Genomic DNA, 8,612 nt, shown 5'->3' with positions numbered 1-8,612 from the left:
TCGCACAACTGATATTGAGAGTGGGCCAGAATGAGCCAGTTGAGGATGAGAATGCCCATCTCCCTTAGCAGGGCAAGGGCAAGGGTGGCCTTTCTTGAATACGTGGGTGACAAGGACAGCCCAAAGGGACTTTGAAGACCAAAAGACCTTGTACACATATGCCCGCCCCTCGAACGCAAAGCGCAGAAACTGTCTGTGTCGAGGTATAGATCAATACATGAAAGTCGGGTTGATCGCTGCAAACCAATCTTGGGGGCGAACGCACTTGAGGATGTGTTTCTGCGTTAGCATCTTGAACGGAAGCTTGTGAAGGGACACAAGACACCCAGATCCAAGATTGTCCATAACCCACCACCTTTCTTGGGTACGTTGAAGTATGGGCTGTAAAACCCTGACCTCATCTCGGCTGAGGGGACCAGCTCTGTTGCTTCCTTTGCCAGCAGGACCACAATTTCCGCACACAGGACAGAAGCATCCTTGTCTGCCACTGAGGTAAAGTGGACGCTGCTGAATCTGGGGGGATGCCAGGTGAACTGAATCGTATAGCCGAGTCTGATCGTCCGAATGAGCCAGCGAGACGGGCTGGTAAGCGCTAGTCAGGCCCCCAGACACTACCCGGCCCTCCTCCGGGGGAAAGAGCGGTGCGCCCGGTGCAGAGAAGCCAGATCGGGCAATAGCAGAGAGGACTCAACCTTTTTCAAGGTATTGGAGTATCGATCTCAACATCGCAATGGTAATCTTCCTGCAGCGGGTACATGACTCATCAACGAACGCTACCTCAGCATGCTCACTCGAAAGATGATTATCAAGAGCACAGTGAGAAAACCGCTCGGCTCCGAAGTGAAAGCTTAACTGAGGGAGTGTTGCACGCTACCTTATATATCTGTATGTACGGAGATGGCTTGCCATGCAAATCTCACTCACAAATGTCCATTGGCTTGTTTTATTACCACTCAAAGGTGATTGGGCTCTCAGGCGAGATCCCATTGTGTCAATCAGATTTTGCGTAGCGTCGAACGTGACGTGAAGGGAAAGACGAGATCTTCTTTAAGGGAGTTACACTGATAAATAAAAAAATGCTAACCTAAAATCTGTGCCTCATGTGGTAATATCGAAAATAATTGGTCAAAAATATTTCTACTTTTTTACCGTGTCTGTTTAACCTTTTCTTTGAACTATTTGCATTTTTCCTCTCTTTGAATATAGGGACACCAGATAAATTATCTGCGGTCTTCATTTCTAGTTCGATCTGATTAGACTAAAAAAAAAGAAGTCAAATCTATTTTGGAATTTGATCTTTTTGATGTTGTGCTAGGGCAGCTCTTTTACCAATGAAGAAAAGGTTCAGAGACTGGTCAGCTTCCCTAATCTGGACTCATAAAGGACATTTCATTAAGTTAAGTAATTTTACCTTAAGAAGAACATAATTAGATTTAGGCAGACATCCAACCAGAGACTATAACTGAACTGTTGGTGGCTTCCAAGACATGATGGTCTGATATTTCTCAAAAATGACAGGAGAATTGTTATTGATTTGTGTTAATTTTTGAGTAACTTCTGAGTTACTTTTGAGTCAATTCCCTCTGCCTTGTTTTCAATCACACACACACACACACACCTGATTTTAATTTCATGCTTATTTTCAGCCTCTCCCAAATTCAACTTAGATGCTTTGCTATAGCATTGGCAGTGCAAAGGGATGCGTTTGTTCCAAAGTTACAGCTAATAAACTCATGACTAAAGGACATGACCTGGCTTTAAAAATGCGTATGGAGACAAACATGCTTACTTGCTCACTTTCAGACCATTTTACGTGCATCTTTATCACCCTTACTTTCACACTTCATCTTTCGCTCTCTTTTCAGAGTCAGGTGATGTAAGTTTACAGTGTCTGTAAAGCATTCCTGTGGGTTAGCCACACTTAATGATCATGTGATTCCACTACAGACTGATCCAACACAGTGTAATCCTCATTTTCTAGAAATAGCCCTACAAAAAGTATTTTATTTATTAAAAAAAATACATATAATTATATCACAATTACCTATTACAATCTAATTCACAAACATTTAAAAAATATAATTATAGACATTCTTAACTAAAAGTCATTCAAACCTTGCTGTGTATTCAGATGAATTTTTTTTTGACTTGACACAGTATACAGTATATTGCTAGTATTTAGTATGTAGTAGATGTTTTAGTTTAATATCCACCTTATTTTGCAATGCAGAAACAAGCAAAACAAATTGGCAAATGTGTGGGAATTCATTAACTGCTCTATGTAACTAAGAATAACAATGTACAGTAAACACAAACTATTTTACCTACCAACCAGTGTGTTTATAATTATGATAATACATTAAAATAATATGGTAAGAAATACCAGTTTGCAATTTCAAGCAGCACAACAAGCTGTTTCGTACAGCTAAAAAATAACTGGAAGCGGATGACACTGGAAGCCAGACACATTCAATTTACCAATGGCCACGCCCACTCTTACATTAAAAAATATATAACTGCCTGATTCTATTTGGAGGATTTTTAAACACATTACATTTTGCTCAAGATAAAGGTTTGTAAAGAGTTTGTGACTAAGCATGCAGGTCTACCAAACATTTCCATTTATCCCAATGGCTGTTTCTTGGCTTGTTTAGGGAGGTACATCATTTGAAGTCTGACATCTTTTCTCATGGGCATAATTGTTTGTCAGCCAATCATCTGAGCCATAAATGCCATGTGAATAATCACTTTGGAAGAACAGGAAGATGAGAATATGATTGGCTAAAGGAACATCCTTGGTTCAAACTCCCTGCAAGATAACTATTTAGCTGACTAATTGTTCTAAAGAACAATTACAAATAATTTTACTGTACAGAAACCTACCAAAGTCAGCAACTTTATTTCATTTCTCTTTGGGTTATTAAATGAAATAACTGGACCCTTTAATCTTTAATCAAATAATAAATAAAAAAAGTACAATTCTCCAACAAAAATGACAGGTCACTGAACATTGTAAACTGAGGGTCACATGAATAAATCAGTTACTGGAAAGCCTTACAACTGGTGAAATATATAAGTGAAAGATAGCAGTGCATTAATCTGGAGGACATTCAGTGTCCAAGATCTAACAAACATCTAACATCTTGTAGATGAATGTTTATATGTGAATATCATTTCATTTGGGTGAACTAACCATTTAAATGTTTATTTAGTAAAGTTCCTGTGTGTGTGTATGTAAATAAGAGTAAATAAAATCGCAAGCTCAGTTTGTAATCATAAACAGATGCACTGACATACTTTTACTGTCTGGGCTCCGAATGCTTGAACCACACCCAGAGGGTTTATAAACCAAGGTTATAAAGCAATGGAAAGGGAGGGAGAAGAGAGAGAGGAGATGAGGCAAAGGAGGATAAATGAGACGATTGGGACATACACGCATTAATTCACACCAACTCACTGTATGAAACACTTCATAACATGAGTGTTTGACCTCTGGCAAGGATGAATCTGATCAATGGTATTTTATTTGCAATTAATTGCTTTGTTTCCATGGAGAATACTTAACACCCACAGTTACAGAAGACACATCATGCACACCGACACCATTAAGGAAAGGAAAGTGCTAAACCAATCACAACCTCCAGCAAACTCTTACGAAAAAGAAGTATATTTCAAGTTTATTTTATTAAGAATACTTAAGTAAAGTTCAAGTATATTTTTAAGTATACTTTATGTAGTAAGTATACTAATATCAATGTACTAGAAGTAAACTTGTAAGTGTACTATTTCAATACTGCTTGGGTTGGGGAAGAGTAAAGTAGATTTGAAGTAAATTCCTTCAAACAATGTTTATAAGACAGTATGTAAAACTATGTGAATAAAGTATTTAATAGGCTACTCAATCAAAAGAGTAAACACAACTACAAGCTAAGCATACTTACAATACTTAATTATAATTTTAAGTATATATCGATCAAAATATTGTACAAGTATAGGCCAAATATACTTAGACTTTTCTGTCAGTATAAGTCGAGTATACTTAAAGGGATGGTTCAGAGTAAAATCAACCTAGGGTCCTTTGCACCATGACCTCGAGCCAAACACCTCGAGTTCATTTAAATAAACTCCTGATGCACTTACAAACTTTCCAATGCCTCGTTTACAGAACGTATTTTTACTACTGTATAAGTTTGGTACCATTCTGGGCATTATTAGTGGAGTAATTAACGAGATACATCCTTGGATCCGTTAGCGCCTGCACTAAGCCATCCGGCTGATTTCTCTAAATAAGCTCTAACTTTAATAATGTTCAACCAAGGGAAAAAAGGCTTCTGGGGGGGTGTTTGGGTCGAGGTCATGGTGCAAAGGACCCTAGGTTGATTTTACTCCGAACCATCCCTTTAAGTGCAATTTAAAGTATATTTCTGAGAAAACTTCATTTTTAACTTCTCTGTTGGGATTATTTGTAGTCTCTGATGTTACTGTTGTACACAATAGAGATTTACAAAAAAATCCCTTTTAGACATAAAAAAACATGTTAATAAAACAGCTGCTTTTTATCATCCCAAATGACCCCTTGTATCTTGACAGGACATAAACTTTTCCCAGATTCCTTACACCAACACAATTCCTCGCCCTTCTCTCTTCTTTATTTAATTTCACTTGTAACTTGCTACTGTAGTTACCCTTGCCCTCCTTTTCCTGCTTTCATAAAGATTTTAGTGGATTTTATAGGGAGAATGTTGTTCTCTGTCTCTCCCTCTACTCACTGAAGACACGAGGATGTTATTTATCCTGCTAACAGCTTTTGTCCATGAACAGAATCCAAGGTATGTCATATAACCTGTAGTGACAAGACAGCAAAAGTTACCTTGAAAAAAACTTTACAGTGGAATTGCCTAAAATTCAACTACGTCTCAAGCACACATAAATTGTTGTTATTCTTACTAATTTTGTAGGCTGGGATTTTAGTTAGCATTAATATTTGTGGTATGGTGTTGTACATTATAAAAATAAGAGGATTAAAACTAAATGAATTGGTTGCCCTCATGTGAGTGTCTGGGTGTTATGGCAGTAATACAGAACACATCTGTAAGAACTTTCGTTCAAGTGTATTTTACCAAATGTGAAATGCCACCAACAGCTCTTAAAGGGATAGTTCACCCAAAAATGAAAATTACCCCATTATTTACTCACCAAAGGTATATAGAGTTCAGATGCAAAAGCCTCTAAGTGCCATCTGAAAATTTCTTCTAGAATGGTCATTTTTATCAAGCTTGTATATTTAAGTTCTGTAATTTCACTTAAATGACAATTAGCAGGTAATTTTCATTGCCATTTAAGTGAAATTACTTAACTTAAATATACGAACTTGATAAAAATGATCATTCTAGAAGAAAATTTCAGATGGCACTTAGAGGCTTTTGCATCTGAACTCTTCATATGACTTTCTTCTTTCAGATGAATACAATCTGAGATATATATATAAAAAAATGTCCTGGCTCTTCCAGCTTTATAATGGCAGTGAATGGAGGACAAAATTTGAAGCCCCAAAAGGGCATCCATCCATAATAAAAGTCCTCCACACGAAAAAAAGAAAGAAAGAAAGAAAGAAAAAGTCCTCCACATGGCTCAGGGGGGTTAATAAAGGCCATCTGAAGCAAATCGATGCGTTTGTGTAAGAAAAATATCCACAGATTTGTTTGAAACAAAAGTAAGTCTTTATTGTCACATTTGATAAAAGTATTACTGATTTCAAACTTTTGACCAGTAGTGTAAATACTTTTTAAACTGTACAAACTGTATATTCTATCCCATAAACCTAAACCTCCCCTTAAAAACAACACTCACAAAAAACATTTAGGATTTTTACATAAAAAAAAAATAAAAAAAAAACATAATTTCGTATGATTTATAAGTTGTTTTTCTCATGTGGACCAAAAAATGGCCCCACAAGATCAAACATTTCTGGTATTACTATCGAGGTGGGGAAATTTTGGGACAATGACATTATGTCCCCACAACATGGAATACCTGAACCAACCACACACACACACACACACAGAGAGAGAGAGAGAGACACACTCACATGGGGGATTGCCCCACCTGCACAGCTCCTCCTAATCTTCAAACAAACCTCACCACCCCTCGATTCCTCCCAGCCCTCCAGCTCTCTTTTTCACATGCTCCTGCAGGTCGTCTTGTTCTGTTCTGTTCTGTTCTGTTCTCAGAATGCATTTGAGCTGCTGATTGCAGTTCAACAAAAACAGTGAACATTTTACGCAATAGACCTGTGACTGAAACTTTGGCTGTTTACCAGTTATTTTAAAAAATGGTTGTACATGCTGTCCCAAAACAAAATGTACACACAGACTTAAAAAAATTTGCTTTTGTGTACTAATATTAGTTTCTTATCATTCAAAAGCATAAATGTGTTTGTGTAATGTGTTTAAAGACTGTCTGATATGACCATCAAGGATATTCTTATATCAACATCTTCTTTAAACCCCTTAGCTGCACACTGAGGGAATACATCAGAGGGACAGAGACCTCTAGAACTTTGAAATTCTATTCGTCTGAGAACATGAGATGAGCAAATCTATCAACTTCATCTGGAAGTGATATTCACAACAGCACAACTGACAGGTGTGCAGGTCACATCAAGGGTATAAAGGGATTGGATTTGGGGGGAAAAATGTTGGAATGTTACCCTCATAAAAAAATACTACTGACCATGTTGGTTTGTTTGATTCTACATTATTCCACTATAGTATATCCTCTGGCACAACACATTCCCTTCTTACTTTAAGAGACACATTCTTATGTTAAGAGACACAAGGGGGAACAAGATAAAACAAAATCTGGAAATCGGGATTATGAATCCACAAATGAATCTGTTTAGAAGTATTGGCTGTCAGGTCCTTCCTCAGAACACAAAGCACACACCCACAGGAAATTCACACTCTTTGGGACAATGTGAATGAGGATGATGACTAAGAAACACTCAGCAGGGTTGCACAAAAAAAATCATGTTTAAGACAAGAAGCAGCCCATTTAGAGAGTCATTTTGATAGCTGGAAAGCTAATGCGTCATATTCTTGTAATATTAGTATGCGTGTAGGGCATTGTATTTAATATTCAGCAGTAAGTCTGAATGTAACCGGAAACTAACCAGACTAACCCCGTGTTTTTATTACTCTTAGGGCATGAAAAACAAGATCGGTATACTTTTATACGGTATACATATTTTACTTAGAGATTTGAAAACACCTGATTGCTAGTTTTTCCACAGTCTGAAAAATCAATATATCAATGTAGAATGCAGTCTGAGGTTTTCTCAGAGAGAACAAAATTTGTCCATTTCGAGCATAATCAGAATTATCAGCTAATAATGAGCGTAAGCATTATCTACATAGTCTGAGGTGAGTTGTAGCTTCACTGGATGTAGAGACCATTTTTAAAGAAACGCATTAGAAGTAATGTGCATTACGTAATCAGATTACTTTTTTGATGTAACAGGTAGAGTAACACGTTAAAAGTAATGTGCATTACTTTTTTGATGTTACGAGTAAAGTAACGTATTACAAGTAACATGCATTACATAATCAGAATACTTTTTTGAAGTAACTGCAAATTACAATCTAATAACACAGTCAATTTATTTACAGCCAAAAAAGTAACTGCAGATGAAGTATTTTCAGGAATAACAATAGTCAAAGTAGATGAATTGTAGCTGAAATATAGTGATGCATGCTGTCCAATTTAATGGACAGATGATTATTCAGAATGTCCTACCAATCTAAAATCAATACTTGGAAAATGTAACAAAGATATTACTCCGTAGATGTTACAATTGTTTTTTATAAAAAAAATGTTTTACCTGCAAGAGTATCATAGAAGGAATGGATCGATATTCTGGAGCAATTTGGTATTTCTAAATGGCCGTCGACCATATTGGTTTGGAGAAGAAAAAATATTGACATACAACGGCTTGCCACTTGGTGGCAGTGTATACAGGATGATGCACTAGTGTCCACTGTAGTGGTCGATGTGCAACTATGCCATCAAAGCTCATGCATACGCAAGAAAATGGCTTTTTAATAGCTGTCCACTGTAATGACCTCTATGCTTGAAAGGGTTAATCACAACTTATTTTGAAAGGTAAGTAGACCAAACAAAGTTCAACAAACTCTAAACAGATGATTAAAGTACTGAACAGATGAGAACACAGTAAAAGAATAAACAAAGTAAAGAAAACTGTACTTAGGGAAACACAGCCTAGAGCGTACTTATTATCTAAACTTTGTCTACTGCTGATTTGGTCTTCTCCAAAGAAAGCTGACATGTATGTTGATGAAAGCCAGGTGTATCTATTGTTGGAGCAAAGATGTTTGCTTTATGTTAAGTGACCTCTCTTGGGTTCTTGGTAATGGATGTCATTGCATATAGTTTGTGATACTGATTAAAAGAAATCTGTTCTGCATTTGATTTAGTAAAAACGGTCGTTGAATAGTGTAGGCCTGTTTGTTGTAACATATAGTTGATATTTGTATTTAATGTGTTCCTAAATCTAAATAATTCCTGTTCATTACTATACTTAACCTATATGACCT

The sequence above is a fragment of the Leuciscus leuciscus genome, assembly GCF_965113295.1.
Source record: "Leuciscus leuciscus genome assembly, chromosome: 3".
Lineage (NCBI taxonomy): Eukaryota > Metazoa > Chordata > Actinopteri > Cypriniformes > Leuciscidae > Leuciscus > Leuciscus leuciscus.
This window is presented reverse-complemented; position numbering follows the sequence as displayed.